At 40.9% G+C, this 26384-nt stretch overlaps 1 protein-coding gene across 1 annotated transcript in view; it reads right to left on the reverse strand.

Moving 5' to 3' along the window:
* LHFPL6 (LHFPL tetraspan subfamily member 6) overlaps nt 1–26384 on the reverse strand; it is a 239196-nt gene that overhangs the window by 139562 nt on the left and 73250 nt on the right. The window lies entirely within an intron of this gene.

A 26384-nucleotide genomic window follows, 5' to 3' on the forward strand; every position in this document is an offset into this window, starting at 1 on the left:
GCATTGCCCCCTGAACTGTGAAATGTATGCCATACTGTATCTCACTACATATCCGAGCGCTGCCACGTGCTGGGGGTTCACGGTCGGTGGCCATTTTTTGTGTGCATAGAACTCGCTTATCCACATAGGCCCCTGTGTTTTTAACTACTATATTGAGATGCACATTTCTAGGCCTACAGTATTTAATATACAGTAAGCAGCATTGTTGTTAGGCAATAATTGAAGAATTTACATACAGTACTGACATGTACTGTATGTAATGCTTGTACATCATGTCAGTCGACCCTTATGCTGTACACTACTGTAAGTCTCACAGGGCCCATGCACTTCCAAGGAGGGTTATTTACTGTACTGTATCTGTTTCATACAGGAAACTAATTGCAGTCCATAACACTGAAGTTGTATTTTCAGTACTGTACAGTATACAATACTTAAATTTGAACATCAGGTACTGGATAGTAAACATGTACAGTATTAACTTCTATCATAAAACTCTTATGCATTTTCAGATGTGTAAATTTTAGACTACAGTATTCACAAATGTTTTCTCTCCATACAGGAATTATAGTTGGACAACATGCCAGTAACTATCAACAAAACGATGAGCAAGATAATCGCCAACATGAAAAAAGAAAATAAAACCATCAAAGAGATCCATGCATGGCTCAAGGAAAGTGGCATTATAGTCACTTTAGAAACGGTGCGCTATCATGCATTCGAGAGAACAACGCCCAGATTTGTATTTCCTACAAAATGCACATGGTACGTACTGTACACTACTGTAATGTTTAAATGACTTGCTTTATACCATAAACAATTTTTTTGAAATAAAATTAAAACTTCATCAATTGTAACTGTGATTGTGCTGTTCATGAATTCATATTTTTCATACTGTATTTTACTGTAGGAGAGTGCAACAAATTGTGGAGGAACTAACTCGTGAGGATGATGAGCGTACTGCTCTGCAAATAAAACGAATTCTCCATTCCAAGTATGACCTGGACATATCGGCCACCAGCATCAGAAGGATGCGACGGAAAATGGGATGGACCTTTGGCGCAACAAGGTAAAATACTGAAAGCAGTATAAACCATACAGTAAATGCACTGTTAATAATCCCTTGATACGTGATATAATAATGCCATAAATCATTATACAGAGTGTGTACTTTATACTATATACAGTATGTGTGTGTGTATATACTGTATATACAGTATTCTATCCCAAAAGAGATACCTACTGTATAGGCACTCAGAGACAGCAATGAAGCATTGCCGGCTTATTGTGATGATTACATACTGTATACTGTGTGTGTGTGTTTGTGTGTATGTACAGTATGTATATATATATTACTCTGTATGTAACTTAATGTACTGTATGTACAGTTTAATGTATACAGTAGGTATATAATACAGTATACTGCACATACAGTCTACTGTATATACAGTAATCTGTAAATCTGTAATTTCATAACTGTATCTGATTTCATTATTTTTGGCTCTTCACAGGATATCTCCAATGATAAGAGATGTGAATAAAGAAAAGAGAGTGGAACAGGCACGGCGATGGATTGAGAGTGGTGAAACATTTGATGATGTCATTTTCACAGATGAATCGTCTGTTGCCCTTGAGCGGTTCTCCAGAATGTCATTCAGGAAACGTAACCATATCTCTTTAAAACCACGCCCAAAGCATCCATTGAAAATCCATGTATGGGGAGGCATATCACGATTAGGAGCTGGTCCCCTATTATTTTTCGAAGGTACAGTACAGTACTATACTTTATTCTGTGCCTGTGTTCTGTAAAAATACATGTTGTACTGTAGAGTACGTGTAACTGCACAATAAAAGGAGTTGCTTATTAATGAACAACATTTTTTGATTTCTGTAGGAATCATGGATAAGAAATATTTCCAAGAAACAATAGTAGAGAAATGTATGGTGCCATTTGTGAATAAATATTACCCAACTCACCATAGGATATTCCAAGACAATGATCCTAAACACTCCGCCTCAGCCAAATTTATGGAAGAGAAAGGTATGAATTGGGAACGCACACCACCAGAGTGAGTATTCTTTCAACAGTGTACAAGTAAAATTTTGGATAGCACTCTAGTACTGTAAAAAAAAATTTTGTTTAATAAACAGTACAATATTGTATGTTTAATTTTCTCTATTTACTGTAATGTACTGTAATTAATTTTTTCTATACGCTTTTTTTTTTTTTTTAATTAGATCACCAGACATGAACCCAATCGAATTAGTGTGGGCTCAATTGAAGAGGTACGTTAGGAGTGTTGCAAAGCCAACAACAAAACAGCAACTGGTGGATGGGATAAAGAAATTTTGGCTAGAAGTACTCACACCTGAACATTGTAATAATTATATAAATCACCTGTATAAAGTATTACCTGTTGTAGTTGAAAGAAATGGTCAAGCCACAAATATGTAGTTCTGTATTTTCTGTTTAAAATTTTAAATTGGTGCATTATTAAAAAAAATGATAAAATTGCCTTTGTCTGATTATTGCATAAACTAATGTAGAATATTATACAGTAGTAATGTTATTGATGTGTACTGTATGAACAGTTATTTTCAGTTTTATAAGTCCTGAATAAGAGTACTGTACATTTTGATCAGTGCAGTACATGGAATCGGATGTTGTAATACTTTATTTTTACATTAATATTGATGTTTTTCCAATAAATATTCAATTTTACAGTATGGTACGGTACAGTACATGAGGGTACCTGTACAGTATGATACGTCATTATGGGGGAGAAATACTGTATCCACTAAATGTACAGTAAAATGTTTTTTTCTTATTACAAACACACAAATGCATCTCAGATGGAAATATGCTATACACAGCAGACAGCTTATGGTGACAGAACTTCCCTACTGTATCCCCACCCATAGTCGTGGTATATTTTAGATTGCCTAATGAGACACTCCTGCAGCATTGCCAATGATTCATGTAAAACCTGTGTGCAAACAGTATCTGTATTGAATGCAAAGTACAGTAAGAGTACAGTATACAGTATTATCAGAGCCAAACCTGACCAACATGATGCCCTAGGCTAGATTTTGGCTGATGCCCTCTTGCACAGATGCTACGTAGTTCCGCCTCTAACCCTGCACCCCTTTCCCAGCACCATCACCCATTTTGGCGCTCCTACCCCCTATAATCTAAATAAGAACAATGTGCACATTTAGTGCCAGCCCAAAACAGTGTACAGTATGTTCTTGCTGGGAAGGGGCATGGTAACACAATAATACCCGAAGATGAAATGACACAACACAGTACTGCAACTTTATTCACATTATATCATGCAGTGGTGTCTCTTATTCTCATGACATCATATCATAGTACCACATTACTCCTAACAGTAATGCCCCTTATTCACATTACACCCCACCACATTCATCTTTATTTACATTAGACCACAGGTTCTCAAACTCAGTCCTCAGGACCCCACACAGTGCAGGTTTTGCAGGTCTCACAGAATCACAAGTGAAAAAATTAGCTCCACCTACTGTATGGACCTTCTAAAATGTGTCAGTTAGTAATGAATACATCTGTGCACTTGCTGGTTTACCTGCAAAACATGCACTGTGTGGGGTCCTGAGGACCAAGTTTGAGAACCACTGCATTAGACCATGCAGTAGTGCCCTTTCCTTATGTTACACCAGAAAATATTGTAGTACACCTTATACACATACAGTACAGTAATGCCACACATTAGTAATGCATTTCATATTTAAATTTTCTGATTTAATTTCATAGAGCCGCAGTCACTCACAGAATATAGGCATGTACTGTAGCATCTCATTTTATTCTGCAGAAGCTGATTATTCCCGTTTGGCTAGTTTGCCGCCTCTGTACAGTACAGTATATCACAATAGAAAAAAGTTATAGTGTCAGTGAAAAAAGCACCTCATGACAGATACTGTACACAAGCTCATGTCTAAATACTGTATACTGTAAGCAGTGACATTAAGGGGTACAGTACTGTATATGCAATTGCAGTCGAATTCCGGAAGGAATACGGAAAAAATGGACACGGGATCCCCCATCTTTTTAGAACCAGCACCGGGCTCTGCGCCTGGTCCTGGTGCAAAAAATAAGGGGGACAAAAAAAGCGTAGGGGTTCCCCATATTTTTTGAATCAGCACTGGGCTCCACTAGCTGGACAGATAATGCACAGCCGGGGGAGACTTTTATACAGGTCCCTGCGGCCATGGAATTAAATACCCAACTAGTCACACCTGGCCGGAGTACCCTGGAGGAGTGGGGGCCCCTTAAATCAAGGGGACCCCCCTCCAGCCACTCGATTATCTCTATCACCCCTGTGTATTGTAGCTAGGGGATTGTGACGCTCCTTCAGCATTGCCCCGTAGCCTGCAAAATCTGTGCTGTTATTTGCTCCATAGCTGAGTGCCTCCTAGGAGCTACTGTAGGAGTCACAGGCGGTAGCCATTTCAATTGAGTCTGCCCTGCTATAGAATTGTACAGGTATGTGTACATTACCGTACGGTGCATAGAACCTTTACAGTAGAAACTCTCCTGCAGCTTTGGCCTGCTTTACTGTATGTACTGTAAAACTTGTGTTTTGTCAGTTTGCTATGCGACCGAGCCCGGTGTAACGTACTGTACAGTACTGTAATGTGCATAGACCTCGCTTACAGTATCTCTGTGTATTTTGGCTAGGGGATTGTGACGCTCCTTCAGCATCGCCCCGTAGCCTGCACAGCTTATGCCATTTCTCATTCCATACCCAACTGCTGCCTGCCACGAGGTGGGGGTTCAGGAGGTGGGGGTTCATGGGTAGTGGTCGTTTTGACAGTGTGCTATGCGATTGAGTCCGGTGTACCGTAATACTGTATGCAATCCTACAGTAGCTTATCCCTCCCCTGTGTATTTTGGCTAGGGGATTGTGACGCTCCTTCAGCATAGCCCCATAACCTGCACAAGGGTTCAGGGGCGGCGGCCATTTTGCCAGTGTGCTACAGTATGTCATCGAGTCCGGTGTACCATAATATGCATACTGTGTATTTTAGCTAGGGGATTGTGACGCTCATTCAGCATTGCCCCATAGTCTGTACAATCTGGACTATTACTTGCTCCGTAGCCTAGGGCCTCTGTGGGGCAAGGAGTCATAGGTGGTAGCCATTTCTATTCAGTCTGCCCAGCTACAGAATTGTATGTGTACTGTGTACGGAGCATAGTACCTTAACCTGCATAGAACCTGCAGATTATGGTACACCGGACTCGATCGCATAGAACCGCTCATGCAGCTACTGTATGCCCTGGTTTGCAGTATGTGAATAAAAAAAATAATAAAGTGTCTGAAAAAAACTACAGTAACATGCATTCGTACAGTACTTAAGGAATCGAACCCTGGACTCTGAGTATAGGAAGCGAAACACTTCACCACTTCGCCGCAGACAAATGTATAAATCCGTTGGTTTTGATTATGCTGTAATGGCTACGGGATTAGGACGATAACACTGTAGAAAATTCCTAATCTTGAGAGGCAATAGTGAACTTGTAACACACATCCATTTGCGACAGTGTACACTACTGGTTTTACAGTACTGTGTTTTGTCTGCGGGACTTGCACGCTCACATACAGTATTCATAAAGTATTGTAGATGGATCATATACTGTATGCTGTACTACTGTATTTGCGTCGGTGTCGTACTGTATATACTGTACAGTACTGTATTAAATAATGCAGCGTAATGAGTACAGTATTTGCTGTATGCAGCGTAATGAGACGCCTTAGTAAAGTAGTCCTTATTATGTATGTCAGTATTGTATTTTACGGGAGACCACACGCATGCGCAGTGGTGATTGTAAAAAGCGACATCTGGTGGCTGATCGCAGGTATTACACGTAAAGGTAACGCCAAACGTCAAATGTCTGTCTCCGTGCGATTAGATAGCCTCTCTGTGGCTAGGCGCGCCTCGCTACGCCACAGTACGCTGCGTATGGTCGAACGGGCCAACCGCCGCGGCCACTCAAGATAAAGGTGGCTACATCTGTACATCTTCTGGCCATGCAGTTGTATCAATAATACCTTTATCTTAACTGTCAGGCAATTGAAAACACATCACGACGCTGATAACATTATTAGAGAATCACTTTCTACATCAGAGTTCAACATGCAGGTTTCTGCAAGGACAGATGATAGGAGGGGGACTCATAACTAGCGCTCGGGTAAGAAGCTGCAGTACACGGAGGAAATGGTTTAGTGTTAAGAATGCTCTAGAGATGATTACAGAGTATGAACAGCACAAGTGGCAGAGTGAGATTACAGCTGTATTAGTGCTGGAAGAACAATGAGCAGCACTGACGCGCAATTGTGAAGTTTGAAGACTACATCTTTCTAAAGAAAAACAAATGGAAACATCAACTTCTAATATGACACACTTTTAAATAAAAAAAAAAAAAAGGATAAATACATAAATAATTTAAGAAGAGCTAATGGAATTGTTTTAGCTGTGTCATGTTAGAGAATTAGAAAATCACAATTTCAAAGCTGATATATATATATATATATATATATATATATATATATATATATAAATAACACAAATTAAGTGCAGAAGAGCACCTCCTGGTGTTTAGCACAATGAATTAGTGAAATAATTCACCCTGTGAATCGTGGTAATGCACTGATAATTAAAAAAGCAATAACTTAGCTTATTTAACCGGTCTTCGGTCAGGTGACCCATAGATGCAGGAGCATGTCATTTATAAAAAACAAAGAGAATCGAACACAGTGTGTACTGATTTAAACCAATAGCTTAGTAGCTCTTATTTAGGTACTTTGCTGGTCCCAATTAATCACATTAAGAGCAAGCTAGATAAAAAGGACAATTTTAATATACACAATCTGGTAGCAAATGCAGGTATCAAACGTACAAGATAAAAATATAAAAACAGATTATCTGTCCGCAATGGGAAGTCCTGGGTTAGTGTTCAGTCCCTGTTCCAACGCATTTCGGTCTTAGGTGAGGACTTCATCAAGGGGATGTTTGATGGTGGCATAACAGGAGATGGTCACGTGGATTTGGAAAAGCATGACCTCACTTCCTGTGCACAAGTCAGTGTACAATTATATACATAGCAGCCAACAAGCAAATGTATTATAGTAAATAGAAGAGGAAGCAGCAACTTTAAGTATTTAAATGGTAAAAGGGAGCTTAAAAAACAAAAGGTTAGGATTCAAACACGGCAGTGGAACGCAATGCGTCACTTCCGCTAGTCTGGTGCAGTGTAAAGAGGAGCAGCTCCCTGTCTGCTGGTGGAACGCAATGTGGAATGCAATACGTCATTTCCGCCTCCGCATGCAGCAGGTATATACGCAGCTTCCAGTCCGGCGGACTTCCGGTCCGGTAGTGATCAAGGAGTAAAGGGTTATGTTTTATAAAGTCTCAATATCTGATTCCTTATATTGTATTACGCTATGGAAAGCAGTCAGTCATTAAAGATGTCAGTAAAGTCTGTTTATCTTTGACGGTCCGTTTATAATTCCGGAATTTGAAAAGCACAGCCATTGTCTTTTAGTCAGGATCTTATTAGTTGAAACGCACAACCATGTTCGCTCCTGGAACGCATGGCCATTTTAGGTAGTGACAAATAGATTCATCCTGATTGTGGTCTCCATTTTCTTGTGGACTGAAGGTACCTTTTGGGAATTTTCTTAATTAAGGCTGGTGGTTCTTTTTTTCAGTACTATCCAGCTCTAATCAGGTATGCCATCTGGATTGATTTGCATCTATTGTGGAAGTTATACTGTACTACATGCTCTACCATATCCTCCTTCTTGTAAGTGTAAATCTGGAAATAAAACAGTGTGTCACCTATGAAAACTATTCCTTGTTTCTTTTTGTTTTCACATGTATATGATCAAGAGATCTATGGGGTATATGCAATTGCGGTCGAATTCCCGAAATTGTCGAATTTCGGGTCATTTTCGACCAAAAAAAAAAAATCGCCTATGCAATTCAGTGCTTTCCGACCAAAAAACAGACTTTCAAAATTCGACTTTTTGAAATTCGACTTTTTGCAAATTCGACTTTTCTGCAATGATACAAGTGCTGCAATTCGACCAAAGCATATTCAATTCAAGTTTGGAAATTCGACAGCAGTGCTTTTAGACAGCAAATTCGTCATTTTCAATCCGCAACACTTTGGAGGGTGAAAACAAATAAAAAAATTTTAAACATGTTTTTTTTTGTGTTTTTTTGGGGGGGGAATAGCAGATCTATTTATATTAGAAGGGATTAGGTACTTTTTTTTTTTTTTTTGGAGGCACAAATATTATTTATATATTTTTTAAAATATTATTATTTTTTTTTAATGCTGGAACGGTGAAATCATAAAAAAAAATGGCGTGTGGTCCCCCCTCCAAAGCATAACCAGCCTCGGGCTCTTCGAGCTGGTCCTGGTTCTAAAAATGCGGGGAAAAAATTGACAGGGGATCCCCCGTATTTTTAAAACCAGCACCGGGCTCTGCGCCTGGTGCTGGTGCCAAAAATACGGGGGACAAAAAGAGTAGGGGTCCCCCGTATTTTTAACACCAGCATCGGGCTCCACTAGCTGGACAGATAATGCCACAGCCGGGGGTCACTTTTATGCCGTGCCCTGCGGCCGTGGCATTAAATATCCAACTAGTCACCCCTGGCCGGGTTACCCTGGGGGAGTGGGGACCCCTTCAATCAAGGGGTCCCCCCCCCCAGCCACCCAAGGGCCAGGGGTGAAGCCCGAGGCTGTCCCCCCCCATCCAATGGGCTGCGGATGGGGGGGCTGATAGCCTTTTGTGATAATAAAAAGATATTGTTTTTTCCAGTAGTACTACAAGTCCCAGCAAGCCTCCCCCGCAAGCTGGTACTTGGAGAACCACAAGTACCAGCATGCGGGAGAAAAACGGGCCCACTGGTACCTGTAGTACTACTGGGGAAAAAATACCCAAATAAAAACAGGACACACACACCGTCGACAGTAAAACTTTATTTCATACGTCGACACACACATACTTACCTATGTTCACACGCCGACATCGGTCCTCTTCTCCATGTAGAATCCACGGATACCTGAAAAGAAAAGATCAATATACTCACCTCAGCCATGGTCCAGAGATAAATCCACGTACTTGGCAAAAAAACAAACCGAACACCCGCTCCATGCCGGACTGAAAGGGGTCCCATGCTGACACATGGGACACCTTTCCACGAATGAGACCTGTCAGTGACAGCTGTCACAGAAAGGTCTCTAAGCCAATCAGGAAGCGCAACTTCGTTGCGCTCACCTGATTGGCTGTGCGCTGTCTGTACTGTGACAGCACATCGCAAAGACGCTCCATTACTTTCAATGGTGGGAACTTAGCGGCTAGCGGTAAGGTCACCCGCTGGTCAGCGGCTGACCGGCGGGTGACCCCACCGCTACCCGCAAAGTTCCCACCATTGAAAGTAATGGAGCGGCTTTGCGATGTGCTGTCACAGTACAGACAGCACACAGCCAATCAGGTGAGCGCCACGGAAGTAGCGCTTCCTGATTGGCTGAAGGGACGTCAGTGACAGGAGTCACGTGATGTCCCGGCATTCGGGAGAAAGGGGTCTGATGTGAAAGCATTGGACCCCTTTCTAGTCCGGTATGGAGCGGGTTTTTGCGTTTTTTTTTTTTTTAAACAAGTACGTGGATTTTACTCTCTGGACGTGGATTTATCTCTGGACGCTGGAAGGTGAGTATAATTTTTTCACAGGTACCCTCGGATCGTCGGAGACCGTGGCAGTCGGCGTGTCAACATAGGTAAGTATGTGTGTGTCGGTAGTGTGTAATAAAGTTTTACTATCAAGGTGTGTGTGTCCTGTTTTTATTTGGGTATTTTTTCCCCAGTAGTACTACAGGTACCAGCGGACCCGTTTTTCTCCCGCATGCTGGTACTTGTGGTTCTCCAAGTACCAGCTTGCGGGGGAGGCTTGCTGGGACTTGTAGTACTGCTGGAAAAAACAATATCTTTTTATTATCACAAAAGGCTATCAGCCCCCCCATCCGCAGCCCATTGGATGGGGGGGGACAGCCTCGGGCTTCACCCCTGGCCCTTGGGTGGCTGGGGGGGGGGGACCCCTTGATTGAAGGGGTCCCCACTCCCCCAGGGTACCCCGGCCAGGGGTGACTAGTTGGATATTTAATGCCACGGCCGCAGGGCACGGCATAAAAGTGACCCCCGGCTGTGGCATTATCTGTCCAGCTAGTGGAGCCCGATGCTGGTGTTAAAAATACGGGGGACCCCTACTCTTTTTGTCCCCCGTATTTTTGGCACCAGCACCAGGCGCAGAGCCCGGTGCTGGTTTTAAAAATACGGGGGATCCCTGGCCAATTTTTCCCCTGCATTTTTAGAACCAGGACCAGCTCGATGAGCCCGAGGCTGGTTATGCTTTGGAGGGGGGACCCCACGCCATTTTTTTTCCGGGTTTTTCACGTTTTTTTACCGTTTTTTAAAATCGCGGCAAAATCCGCCAAATCGGCCGATTTTCGCCCGCGACTCTGGCGAATCCGTTTTTCATTGAATATGGTGAATTCCGGAAGCCACCTTCCGGGATTCACCTGTCGAATTGAGTCGAATTAAAAAACGGCGAAAATTGCCGCGAATTCGACCGCAATTGCATATACCCCTATGTGTCAAAGGACTAATTATCCTTCAAGGATTCCCGGATCTTAATTGATATAGGTGATATAAATCCGTTACCTGGTGTTGTTCCACTGGTGTTAACTTGGTTACTGTATCTAGCGCTGTGAGTTGTGTACTATCCTCATCTCAACTATTGTTATTTAGGTATCTGGGTGTTATACCTGGTTAAACATCACTCTAGCTGTTTGTATGGTTTAACCGCGCATTTTCTTAAACAATCTCTTTTTTCACAGTACTATAAGGAAAAATAAAATATTTTTAGAACCATAGACTATACTTAATGTAAAATAATGAGTATAAATAGATATAAAAATATATATTAAAAAATATATGTAAGTAAATATATAAATCATATAAGAGGTGACATAAATGCATGTGTGTGTGTGTGTGTGAGAGTGTGTGTGAAAGTGTTGGTGAAAATAATGCCAGTGATAATTTAGGGCTTCTGAGATTCTTCAGTTTTCACAGGGAAGGGGTAAGTTTTATCTTCACAGAAAGGGTGCAATTTCAAATCCTTCACTGAACCCCAGTGTTTTTAGTTTGAAGATCCAGAACATTTCTCTTTTAGACAATTTGTTCAGAATGTCTCCACCCCTTTCTCCAAGATTCACTACTGCGATGCCTTTGAATGTTAGCTCTTCGGGGTTAGACCTGTGTACTTCATGGAAATGTCTGTAGATCGCATGGGTAGTTATTTTATTTTTGATGTTTCTTACATGTTCTTGAATTCGCAGTTTCAGTACTCTTTTGGTTTTGCCGACATATTTTAGGCCACAGGTGCATTCTAAGAGGTGTGTGTGTGTATATATATATATAATATATATATATATATATATATATATACACACACACACACACACACACACACATACATATATATATATATATATATATATATACACACACACATACACATATATATATATATATATTAATTACACACTTAGTGGGAGATATAGCAAGCTTGGAAAGTGATAAAGTGGAGGAGGTAAAGTACCAGCCAATCAGCTCCTCACTGCCATGCTACAGGCTGTGTTTGAAAACTGACAGGAGCTGATTGGTTGGTAGTTTCTCTCTCCACTTTATCACTCTCCAAGAATTAGTACAGGGAGGTTTTAAGAGAGGAGGAGACCCGTGTGCAGCCTCCCCGTCCAGGCCCCCTACTCTCTACTGGGCACCGGAAGCGTTGCAGTGCTGTAGAGAGTATGAGCACTGGAGTGCTCAGACCCTAATGCGCATGCACACATTTCCAGAAAAATGCAGTAGTGGCCATTTTCCCGGTGATTTCTGCAGCGCTGCTGTCGTCGGCGCGGGACTCCGGAGGGGTGTAGCATGTGCGGTGGGGTCCCCATGAACTCAGGGGACCCGTGTGCACCGCACACACTGCACCTATCATAAATATGTCAGTGGCCCGGTGATGAGATACTCTTGGTTAGTGATAAACTCAATCAGCAAAGACAAGATTATTTATACGTGAGATTCATGACATGTTGCAATTGTCACTGACAAAATATCCAAGTAACAAAATTGCTGAATGACAGTGCTACAACCAGATCAGTGGCTCTGTTTTCGGTGAATTGTTTCTTGTAAAGAAAAAAAACACAAACATTCTATCTATTACACAGGTTGCGTGACCAGAGTGGCATAAAGTGCAAATGTTATATAAATAAAATAGAATTCAAATTCAAATATATTTTTTTTAAAAGACAGTAGAGGGAAAATATGGCATTGTTTTCAATTATTCATTGATGCTTTTGTTGCAGTTGATTTCACAGAGTAACAGCACAAAATAAAATGTTATTTTGTATTTTTAACTAATTCATGAGGGCCAATTAAATTATATATGAGTTGTCAAAAACACACTTGCAGCATAGACCTCACACAGGTCACGACAATACATGCACCCTCAAAATGCAAGATTCAATTAGAAGGTCCCAGAAATCGCTGTGTTGTCACGTGTTGTTTTCTACAATAAGCGACCTGGTAGAAGTACATGAAAAAGTGGGTAAATAATCCATTCATTATCCCCCCAAAAAGTGGCAACTAAGATAGTTGGACCATACAGAAGGCTGTTAGTGGCCATAAGAAAAATATTGGAGGTTCTTAAATGGTGTCAAATGGTTGATTTTTATTTATTTTTGGAAATTATAGAAAAATGATAGGCAGCAACTGTTTTTCAGCAAACAAAAGTGTCTACAGTATTTTGAGGTACTGTACATTGATCTTCCCGATGCTTTTACACAAGTATATAAAATTTAAAAAACGCGTCACTCCCACCCAAAAACCCATTTCCCATCATCACTGGCCATATAATTTAACCCATTTTTAAGCTTTTAGAGAAAACCACGTCTTTAATTGACAAATTATACTATTCATTGGGCGGATTGTACAAAAGGTTCTGCACTGTTTACTGAGATTTTAACCTTAAAATAAATATTTTCCCTACCTTTCCCCCTGCACAAAAAAACCTCACACATTTTCTAGGAAAATTTGGAAACATGAAGTACATTTACTCAAAGGAAAAAATAAAAAGCAATCATGCTAAATGGAAGTCGTTTCTCAAATACGTCATAAATGCATAATGAGAATTTTAAAAACAAAATGTTTACAAAACCCCCCACTTCATTTGGCCTTATATAAACCCAGAATACAAAATCAGAGATATTTACACAGTAAATGGCCCCATACACTAGAACGATAATGCCCGATTTCATCCAATTTCATCCAATTTCGGCCATTCGGGCCGATATATTGAGTGAAATCGGGCATTTTGGATGTGTTTCCGATCTGAGCCGATTTGTGGCCCCGTGAGGGTCGGATCGGCTCCCCTAGATCGTTAGTGCTGCCCTCGTGATATGTCGGTGCCCGCAGGCATGGCTGGGATCGCATACAATATATCGCATGCAAAATGTACCAAATCGTATGGAACCACTTCTGGGAAGCTCCCGGGAGAGTTCAAGTGAAATCGCCTCCGACTTCAGCCTCAGACATGTAGTTGTAGTGTATGGGGGCCTTTAACCATTAAAACATACTTAGCATTCCACTGACAACAGTTGTGCCGCATTCAGACATGTGACCCGGTAAATTCCCGGGTCTAAACTCCATGACCCTGGTCAGAAGCAGGGTCACGGACTTGGGACACACAGTCACAGGTTGTCTCCTTTCGCACATGCAGAAAACCTGGGTTGTTGCGTGTTCACATGCAAAAACCTGGGATATTGAAGTTCATGTGTGGGCAAAATCCCCTCATTCTAATTAGATAATTTTATACGTTCCTGTTGTACAAAGTACTTTACTGCCTTTTACCAAGAAGGAGAAATATATTAAGTGAAATAAATGACATACACATAGGATTCCATAGTGTTGGGAGAACACATTAAAATGCAATCAGCTGCATTCAGCATTAGCACGTCTGATTTTCATTTTGGCACGATAAGACCCCCTTGGGGAATACTTCTTTTAAGAATTATGTGTATTAGAGAACAAAGGTTTTATGGATTTTTTCCCCCCTTTTTATTTATTTTTTATTGATGTTATAAGTGTAATAAAAACCCTATTATATTTTTGATCACTTTCCATATATGGGCATTAATAAAGGCTCCTAGTGGGCTACACCTTTCATTATATCATCGTATTAACTTCTGAAAAGTGTGGCATAAAAATCTATATGTGCTACTTATTTCCAAACCATTTTTCCTGTGTTTGTGATATGGTAGAGAAGATGGTCAGTAAAACAGATGACTTACTACGGATGACCCTGGCCACCCAAAGATGGAAACCTTCAGGACAAGTAAGTTTCTGTAAATCTACTAGAGTGCAAATTATAGATTTGTAAAAAAAAAAAGTTAACGGTAGAGGACCAGCTATATTTGTAAAAAATAAATAAAAATAAAAAAGACACCCTTAGGACCAATTTTGTACATAGCATCTTAAATAATAATAATAATAATAATAATAATAATAATATTTTATATATATATATATATATATATATATATATAAACAAAGTCTGTAACTATCTGACAGGTTATTCTAAACAAGAAAAAACAACTTATTTTTATTAGAAAATCATCTTTTTAGGTACTGAGGCAGAAAAGGTTTTTTTCTCCCTTTTTATTTTAGATTGACAAAAAGTGTTAAGTTGAACGCTGTCCAACTGAAGTTAATACCGGTTGGTTTCTGCAGAGAAAATGAAGAAATTGAATTTCTGGAAATAAACAAGCTGAATCCATAATGCGCAGGAAAGACATCTGGAAAAAATATTATAAAGTTCTGATTAAAAAATGTTGTTGAAGGAATCAAGGTCTGATCTCATCTGTAGGGAACGTGGTGCTTATTTCTAGAGGCTCAATTTCCACCAAATAAAATATGAATATGGAATGTATTACAGAATCAGGCAATCTGTGATTGCAAAAATTTAATTTCTTAAAGTGCCAGTACATAAATTAAAAAAAGAAGTACAGCTACAAAATAAGATTTTCAGCATTTTCAGTCTATGCAGTGTACTTTGAACTATGCCTACTATTGTAACCTGTTCACCTATTTGAACCTCTTTTAAAACAACCAGTGAGACATGATTTACAGAAAACTCTTCCTTTACCGAGTTTCTCTTTTGCACAGAACTCACCTGTAATCAGTATTCGGGCTGCGCATAACATTACTAAGCGTTGAACATTTTTTCTGAATGCCAGCCTAACACTAAAAAACACATACAGTATGGCCGGATGTAAATGCAGTGTGAGATGGCCGGAGCTCCAAGATTCCATCTGAACTCGTACTTTTTTTTCATATTTAAAGCGGCAATCATTTACAAGGCAAAACCAGGTTGGTCTTGCCTTGTAAATGATTGTCACTTTAAAAAACCGTATGAGTTCAGCTGGAATCTCGGAGCCCCGGCCGCCTCGCACTGCATTACATGCAGCCCGTGATATGAAATCAAGTGACTTTTCACTAACACATGAAAATAGCTTTATTAACCACAGTCATCTACAGTTCTGTGGGCGGGGATAGAACATCTAGCAGCCAATCAGACCACACTTAGGTAATTATATATTATTCGCCACAATCTGTAAACAGTGGCAGTGAGAATAGCTAATTTGCTCTATTTTTGGTTTGTTTAGCAAACTGAGAAACCAGTGCAAGGCAACACACCATGGACAAAGTGAAAGCCCTTAGTAACAGGAGTGTTCTGACCTGATAGGAGGTAAGTGACCTGTCAACTTATGAAATTATGTAACTCACTCACCTGAATGTTTCACAAATCACTTAGAGGGAGATGTACTAAGCCTTCGACAGTGATAAAGTGGAGAGAGATAAAGAACCAGCCAATAAGCTCCTAACTGCCATGTCACAGGCTGTGTTTGAAAAATTAGTTAGGAGCTGGTTGGTTGGTAGTTTATCTCTCTCCACTTTATAGTCTTAGTACTTCTGCCCCTAAATCTCAAGTAGACACATTTACACTATATCATTTTCTTATTTCATTTTGGCGCCTATAAACTAAAAGTTTATTTGTAAAGGAAGGGGATAACCTGATTTGCATGAATTCTTCAAGCTCCTGTCCCACCCATCTGGGTGAGATGAGGAAGGGGGCCTAACCACTATTCCAGTATTCAGAAGTAAAGTCAAACCCACAAACTTAAAATACCTTTGTATAAACCACCCATTGCTTGGCATAACTTTTACCTTTCGCCATACTCCTTTACTTTTGGAGCTAGCTACTTGCCTATAATGGAGTGCATAATAAACTGCCCAACTGTCACAAGTATGATGGAGCATGTAAATGCTGCTGTGCATCATGGGCGATGATGTCATGCCGAGGTGACTCACTTCCTGTTTGTCTCCTGTTACTTCCACTTGGTGTCTGGCTCATGCTGAGTCAAGACCTGTATTACACTGATGCTGCAAGTGTTTTACTGATTTTGTTGTTACACATCTACAGAGCATGCTTGAAATATGGATCTGGAAAGGGCTGGAGCTTGCATAAAATATGTATTTGGACATTCTGGGGAGGATTTGAGTTTATAGGCGATGAGGTTATTTCATTCTTATAAGCTCATGAAAAATGTTAAAGAAACTCCAGAAGTTCTCAATGACTCCTGGGAGGTCCGGAAGCCCACCTGTTTCTTGCAACTGTAAAGTGTGTGTGGGGCTTGATGAAATAATTTGCTAGGAAACATGGCATCATTGCCTAGGCTCCAGCTGTCTGTTGCTGCAACTCCCAGAATTACTCCCTGGGTGGGGGCAGGGTAATTATGATGCAATCATATTGCCATGCCCTCTGCACTTGCCACTGGACCTCTCCTCTAGGATCGCCTGGAAAAGGGGTCCCAAAAAAACCACTAAATATGGGTTTATTTTATTCTGATTATACAGGTCTCTGAAAGAAGGCCTAGATAACAATGGTCTGGTGACCCGTGCATGAAAACTTTGAGCACTTCTGGCATTTACAGAAATATGCAGTGTAAGTACTAGGATAAGCCAGCAGAACAGAGTGTTACAATCAGAATTTTGGGTGCAATTTTCTTTTATGTATTAATATTATGCAAACGTAATTAGGCAGTTCCATAGTTTGGAATGAGGGCATGCTGTGAGCATGTGATTGGTCATGTACAAAGTGGGAAACTAGATGCATTTGCACAAAGGAGAATAATACACTACACATCCACAACACCAGAGAAAACGGCAAGTACTTAAATTTTCTGTTCCGCAAGTTCAGCTTCACAGAGCCAATAATCTCTTGGTGGAACAGACAAATGATATATTTTAGCACAGCAAGCCACCATGTGTCAATAAGATTACTTTATCTAAATGCTAAGGAAGGTTATATCCAACAGATTAACAGCCAAGCAAACTCATTCTAAACACACTGCTTTCTATCAGGCACCAGCAGCACTGTACTGCAGTGGCCACTACTGATAAGCTAAATGTTGGGAGCAAAGGGATAGAATTTGATTTTATAAACTGAATACTTTCCCGGAAAAAAAAACTTCAATAGGAAGAAATAGGTTGGGGTCTGTGAAGATGTTCCCCTATAAATCAAATACAGGTTGAGTATCCCTTATCCAAAATGCTTCGGACCAGAAGTATTTTGGATATCGGATTTTTTCGTATTTTGGAATAATTGCATACCATAATGAGATATCATGGTGATGGGACCTAAATCTAAGCACAGAATGCATTTGTTTCATATGCACCTGATACACACAGCATGAAGGTCATTTTAGCCAATATTTTTAATAACTTTGTGCATTAAGCAAAGTGTGTGTACATTCACACAATTCATTTATCTCCTATGTAATAGCCCAGATCTGTAACTCTGTGACTGTGTGGATAATGCTGGGTGTGGCTATGAGCTCTCATTGGGTTAGCGCTAGGTCTATCACACCCAGCCCACAGCTGATTGGCCGATAAACGCCCTCCCACACAGGTTACATCCAATGGGAGGCTTTGCCCTTTGCCTACAGAAGCGGCATTAGCCCTCACGGCCGCCAAGTAAACGTGACACGCTGGCAGTGGGACGCATACAATGGAGCGGCTTACACTGCTGACTATCAATAATATACCTATAGCAGTCTCCTGTGTGTTATACAGCGGGATAGCATGTGCCGCTTGCTATCATTAGACATCTGCACTGACCGTCATTGTTCACAATAATTACATGTACTGCACCACATATAAAAGTTCATACAAACGGAGACAGTGTACTATTTATATCATATGCATTACAGTGGAAGATAAGTGTGTTGCAGAGTACAGTACTAAAGGTGGATGACCCCGAACCTCATAGGTATCAAAGCATAACCCCTCCCCCACCCGCAGCATCTACAGACCCCATCCGCGGCACCCCGCAACCACCCCTCCCCCAAACCTCCCCAAACGTCCCCCCCCCTGCACGCACCCCTCCCCCATGGACAGCACCTCCAGACCTCTTCCTTCATCCGCGACCCCCCGCCCCTCCTCCAACAGCAGAATATACATACCCCATCCGTGCCCCCGCACGCAGCACCCCCACCCCATGACCCAATCCACATCTCCCCCGCAAACCGCCACTACCCCAATCACAGCACCTACAAGGTGATTCATCGTGCCATGCGTGCGATGTTCACACCATCGCAATGGGATACAGCCCCTTAACCATCACACGCCCTTTGCCCGTGCAATATTTAACCACTCACAAAATTATGATTGGAGGTAATACTTCATATAATACAAATATTGCAGCCCCTTGCGATGGTGTGAAGAGCGCCCGTAGGGCGCGATGAATCACCTTGTGTTTCATATACACCTTATACACACAGCCTGAAGGTCATTTAATACAATATTTTTAATAACTTTGTGTATTAAACAAAGTTTGTGTACATTGAGCCATCAGAAAACAAATGTTTCACTCTCTCACTCAAAAAATTCTGTATTTCGGAATATTCCGTATTTCGGAATATTTGTATATGGGATACTTAACCTGTATTCATTGACAGTGATGTTTATCAGCAGGAAATGCTGATAGAGATGTATGCTTTCTGCTGGTTTATGTCCTGCTCAATAAACTCTGGATAGCACAATGACACAGTAGTCAGCATTGCTGCCTCACAGTGATGAGGTCTTGGTTTGAATCCCAACCAGGGCACTATCTGTGTAGCTTGTACTGTATGTTCTCCAGCGACTGTAAGCTCATCTGAGACAGCAGGGACTGATCTGACCGATTACTAACTGGACAACCCTCTGCTATACTGTATGGGCTCTGCGCTGCAGCCCCCAGGGATCAACCGCCACTGGAGCTTACCATCTATTTTGCTTACCACACGGACACAGACTAGGGTTAATTTTATCATCAGAAGCCAATTAACCTATAAATATGTTTTTGAAGTGTGGGAGTAAATTGGCGCACCTGGATGATACCTGTGCAAACACAGGTAGAACAACCATACTTAACACAAGATCTGTGAGGCAGCAATAATAACTACTGTGCTGCCCCTTTATTTCATTAGTATATCCTACAATAGACTCATCATAACTAATGTCTTAATTAACAATTGCTATGTGTAACACTTTCAGGGCCGTAAAGGGGGTTGTGAGAGGTGACATCTGGATGCTCCAGGCAGCGGTGCACTTCCCCGGTGGTGGCTGCACCCCCTCCCCGTGTGAAGTCATGATGCCGCTGATCACTATACCACATGGACATTTTAGTACATCACTTACATTTTTCCTGTAATAAGGACTCAAAATGAAGCAATAAGTGTCTTTAAAAGACTCTCTCATAGATGTCCAGCTTTTCTCCAAATACTGTTTACGTTTTACATTTATCTTTTTACACACAGCCCTTATGATAAAACAACAGGGTACCCGGCGTCTTACATACCCATCGCTGGGGTATATTATGCAATGGACAAACACTGTCTATTGCACTTCCACCAAGATGCTCAAAACGTATTTATCCATAGTAAAAGGAGCCATGCCTTACTACCTATAAAAGGCTCTATTACATGTTTAGAAAGCCAGTCAAGGTCTGAGGTTTATGGTTCTCCGAGTTCCTGCACAGGTGGTACAAAGAAAACAAATGACCTAATGATTAAAGCACTTGCTAGAAGTACTTGTAGCCTTCTCTTGGGAATTGCTGTCTGAGACGTCTGGCTTGCACATTGTTTTATAGTAGCATATGGATTTCTAGGCCATTTGCACAGGGTACCCAGCCAGCCTGCCGGTGGTGGAAATATTTTCAAGTCACCATGTCGCATGCGCCAAACTCAGGGGGGTGCTGAAGAACCCAGTAACATTATAGGTTCCGCTTGGATTTTGACAACACACAGGCTAGGCAAACACTGTCTACAGTAGACAAATCGCATCAGAGTAATAATAGCCAAAGACACCCTGTGTTTTTTAGGACAGACTTTCTTGTGGTTTTAATTATGTAGTAAGCTGCGTTTTATGTTCCTCTGTGTCTGCCAAGGTTTGTGCATCTGTTTTGTGTATACAGCTGGAACGTAACAAACAGAGTGTCCATTTACACTCATTTAAAGTGCCCTCTTTTGGCTAGTGTCCCACATTTAATTTCTGCATTCCCAAGGCCATTATCGAGCATATGAATTCTGGGATTCTGTCGCATAGGCTGAACATTTTCTAACAAAAGAAAAAAAAATATATCTGTGGCGTTCGCAGCTTGTGTGACAGCCTTTTTCTTTTTATATAATAACATTGTGCTAAATGAGACATCTCGCAGCAGTAGAAGCAATTCCCAGCCTGGAACAATTATATTAAACAAAGTACTTTTGATGAACTCTTATTAACTGAAAGTAAAGAGAACGTTTCATTTGGAAACCACGTGCTGCTAAAACAACTGTGAAATACGGGTGAGTGAGCAGCAGCATTTACAGGCCGGACGTGGCTCGTGTGGACAGTTGTCAAGCGGAATCTTTTTCACTCAATTGAGCTGCAGTTTATCTCTTGTGTTGCCTTCAAGTTCATACAAGCATATCATGATATACAAATATGTGTTTCCAACTTTGTTACTCTTTGTTATGACATCTCCAGCAAATTTCAGGCTGACATGGAATTTGCCGTTATTACATCAGCAAGGATCCAATGGCGTAACGGCCAGGTGGACAGGAGCTGTGATCCTACCTAGGGGCCCATAACATATACAGCTCTTATACGGTTACATACAGCTTTATGATGACTGTTCTGTGACGTGTTATGCCACTATACTGTACTGTATATAATACAGCATTGTACTATACGTGTCATTTGTTATGTCAGTTCATTTATACCATACATGAAAGCAGGAGGGTTTAATTGAAAAACAAACATAATATGGTGGTGTGTTTCTCTTTGTGGTGTGCTGTTATACCGTATGTTAATTTGTGTATAACAAGAAATGTATTGTGTTTGTGTGTCTATGCTGTTTATATGATTGTCTATGCTGTGTATATATAATATATGCTGTTTATAAATAACAGTTAATTAATAAATTATGATATCATAATGTGTAACATGCCTTTGTTCACTTGTGGGGACGTATCTTTATTGCACTAGATTTAGCTCAACAGCACTTCAAACAATGTGTGTTTATAGTATTTACAGAGACAACTTCAACACCCTCTGCAGCAGTAAACTCCAATTTCCTTGTTACTTTTAAAATAAATTCAATTACATTACGCAACTTGTAATCTTGTAAGGCACTGTGTACACAGGTGGCACTGTATAATACTACAGTATATATACACAGAAATACATCCAACTATCTAGCTAGTCCAATATACTTTAGTAATTGTGTAAATTATGCCTTTTAATTTACATCCTGCTCATTTTATCAGTGGCTCTACACTCATGTCACACAGTATGCATATATATATATATATATATATACATACACATATATATATATATATATATATATATATATATATATATACACACACACATATATATATATATATATATATATACACACACACACACACACACACACACACACAGATTTAATTTGTGCCTTTACGTTCTCAATAGTTACTGTACTTTCTCAATGGTTTATTCTCCATACAGTACCCAGTGTAGGACTGTAGCATGAATGGCCTACCAGGGGAATGCAGTGGTAGGGGCTAATGCTGTAGGCGTGTGGTCAAGTAACACAGGGGGTGTGGCCAGCCTACCCCCAGGGGCTTGGGCAGCCATTAGAGATAATGTAAATGATCATCTAACAGAGTAATAATGTATCATTTGAGTGCACAGCCTGGAACCTGACATCAGAAGAAGAGGTGGAGCCCACCAGGGATTTCCCCTGTACCCCTATGGGTCAGTCCAACCCTAACAGTACCTCATGCCTAGCTGAACCATGAGGAGTTACTTAAAAATTGGAGAGCAAAATATAGACACAGTGACAGGACATTTCTTGATGGACCTCAAAGGACAGCTGCTGCTTGTTTGTTGTCACCTACAGTATACACCGACTGCAGTCAACTTTTAAAGTTCTCCCAGCTGTCAGCCTGAGCAGTGTCCATTACAGGTGCTGCTGGGGAGATTGACCAGTTCCGGAACAACATAGGTTCCCGACAATGGTCCATCTCAGTACTATTAGACGGAAGTGGTGGCGACTATTGAGTAAATATGAATGAAAGATGAAGTCCTCCTTTAAGGAATTCCAATGAATCATTATGATAAATATGCTGTGTTATATCATTAGGTTATATATAGCACAATCAGGGCCAAGGGCTACAATAGGAACCTGCCCCTATGATGTGCTAGAAGAGCTCACTAATGCAATCACTTCACTTCTCCTTCAGGACCCAACCAAGTGCCCATTGCTGGGGAGGGATACTATGGATCTCTCTCCCGGTAACTACTAGCTACAATGGCATTAGCTACTGGGGCCAAGTTCTGGTATGTAAAGCATACCAGAACTTGGTAGACTTGACAATTAAGAAGCCTCCATAAAACCTCTCTAGTTGCTATGCATCACACTGGCTCACTCCGCATTGTGTACTATGATCATCACTACCAATAGTGAGAGAGGTAACCGCACACCACAATTTTCACAAAGCTGATGGTTATAGTAGAACATACCCTCCTGCCAGGGTGGATTGGCCATAGGGCTCAAAAGGGAAGATTCCTGGTAGGCCAACATGTCTGTGTGTTGTCAAGTGAACCCCCCCCACACACACACACACACACACACACACACACACACATGACAGGCAGCCCACCACACTCATAACACTGCACTGTCGCCATTCATCCTGTTATTCCATCTCCGCAGTACAGCAATTCTGCCATCCAGTGAGGCTGCCATAGCTACATGGTATGTTATACCTCATGTGCTGCCCATGTTGGGACACTTCTAAAAAAAATGTACAAGGGCCACTTTTAGTTCCCAATCCATACCTGGTCTGCAGCAAAAGACACAAGGAAGGTCACGGTTGGGTACAATCAGGTCCTATGAGGAGGGATCCCGCCCCTCATCGGATCGCACCCCCATTAGGGCTGCTTCCATAAATTTCCCGGGCTGGTTTTCCATCCCAATCCGCACCTCCCTCCTGCCCTATGGGACCTATGAGACAGCAATGCTAACCACTAAACTAACTATGCTGGTGGAACCTCTTGACCATGGGTTGCACGTTTAAAGCTTGTGAAAAATATCAAAATAGGAACAGATTCCCAGTGGTGGTGACACGTGCAGACACTTGTCTTTATGGGATGTTGTAGACCTCATCAAAAAAAGTTTACACTCAACAAAATCATGTTCTAGAGGCGTAAAGAATAAAAAGCAATTCTGAAAACTGTAACATTAGTAAAGGTACACCAATATAAACCTCCATCTTTACAATTAATATAACTGAGGTTTATGAGACATAGCAAACGCAAAACATTTTTTTCTGCTCTTGTAACTAATGTACTTCACAACTGGCTATTTAATGAAGTTTACACCATGACTAAATTATTTTGAAATTGCCAGTTTGGAAACCAACTAAGTGGACAGCAGAATTATTATTGCATAATAATTCCTCATAAAGCACAATTGTCTATGATTATGCTGGAGTTAAATGTAGATAAAAAGGTACCCACACAGGCAATTGAATCTAACTGCTGTGAAATTTAATGAAACCTGCTGAGTGCCAAGGGTACAGAGAGCCAAATTGAATTCAAAAATGTGTCTTGCAAGGGTGTAGGGCATTCAGCGTAATCACTGATGTGGAGGAACTAAGCACGCCAACTTTCCCTAATCCGCAGCACAGCGAGAATTTACTGCCTGACAGGAGGAACTAAAATATTTATCCTGCGCTTGGAGTTAAATCTCCACCACAAATTCACGGGACCGTATCAAATACTCTATATTTTTAATATCTATCTCCAACTGATTTTATTACTCTCCCACCATCCAGAAAATATAAATGCTGATATCTAATTAAAATAGTTTGTATTATGACACGGTACACGAGCAAATACTTTATTTAGTTTATAAAATGGCTTGAAAGATGGAAAATGCATACTGAAAATGAATAAAGGATAACTCCAACTAAAATAAATACAAACTTTTACTTACTCTCTCTCATACATGTGAATAAGGGTTGGCTATGAGATGAACAAGCATACTTGCCTACTCTCCAGTAGAGGAGATGCAGCAGGCGACTTTGGGGCCGGGGCCGGAATGTCATGTCATTAGGCCCGCCCCCAAAATGTGGAAATGTCTGCGGTTTACTGCTCCACAGGTAAGGGACGTGGCTAAATGACGCAATTCGCATCTTTTAGCCCCGCCTTTTGACATCGCTGCCTTTGCAGTGCATTTATCTTCATCCTGCCGCTTCACTAGGAAGCAGTGGGATGCGGGAGAGCCACCGGTCCTTTCGGGGCTGCAGTGGACTACCCCAAAAATCTAAGTCTCCCACAGTTTCCGGGAGGGTAGGCAAGTATGGAACAAAGATATGTCTTTACTCTTACATTTCCGGGTCTGTATATTTAGTTACATACATCTTAAGATGCAGAGTTAAATCTAGCATTCAGGCACATCTTGTGGATGGAGGGTGCATTGCTGCTGTTGAATTGGAAGTAGCTACAAAGTACAGATATGGTAATTAATCTTCAGCTTCCGCAGGCTGGCGAGGGCCTAAAACCATAGGAATTGATGGTGATCAGAGGTAGCGTCCTCGCTAATGAAAACAGAAGGCGTCCACCTGCTACAGACACCTCCTGCTACATTACAACTTTAAAGACACGGAATGGCACAGCTGCAATACAAACATGAATCGGGTCCTTATTACACAGAGCCAATGACACAATGACGCAATTGCGAGCACTTAGTAAATATCTCTAATTGTTCAAATCAGGGATGGGGAACCTTCGGCCCTCCAGCTGTTGTTGAACTACACATACCAGCATGCCTTGCTACAGTTTTGCTATTTGGCCATGCTAAAACAGTTGCAGGGCATGCTGGGATGTGTAGTTCAACAGCAGCTGGAGGGCCGAAGGTTCCCCATCCCTGGTTTAAATGCACCAAAAAATCCATCGGTCATCTGTTTACTCACATAGGGGTATATTCAATTAGTGTTGGATCCTCTCCAACGGAGAGGATCATACACTTCACTATTCAATTTGCGGGCATTTCTGACAGTGTTTTGCCTGTTTTTGACAATGCCGATCTTTTTTTTTTTTTTAAGCCGAATGGCATTGTCAAAAACCAAAAACCTGTCAGAAATGCCCACAAATTCGACAAAACAGGAGCATCGGTGAGCGAATTCGCCGATCTACCTGTTTTTGGACATGTTGGAATTTCCGACCAGTTTAACAAAGTCCCTTTAATTGAATAGGGCGAATCTAAATTCACCCTAAAATCGCAGAAAACTGCAGTTTTTCCGACCTGTCGGAAATATAGATAGAATGAAGAAAGAGAAAAAAGGGACTGTATTGTTGATGCACAAAAGGAAGAGTAACCTGGTTGTCACATCGACCTGGAAATTCATAAAATTTTACTTTTATTATGATTGAATTAAAAAGGTGTGAAATGGTATAGGCGAAACATAGAGGTTAAAAATTGTTTTGACATATACAAGACATACAAAGAGTGCAATAAGAATAATAAATGTGATTAAAGATTAAAAAATGTGTAAATTTAGGGAAATTTAGATAGGAATTATATACCCCTATTAGTATCCAATTTAAAAATATAATAGTATCATTAGAGATGAGCGGGTTCGGTTC

The sequence above is a fragment of the Pseudophryne corroboree genome, chromosome 2 (assembly GCF_028390025.1).
Source record: "Pseudophryne corroboree isolate aPseCor3 chromosome 2, aPseCor3.hap2, whole genome shotgun sequence".
NCBI lineage: Eukaryota > Metazoa > Chordata > Amphibia > Anura > Myobatrachidae > Pseudophryne > Pseudophryne corroboree.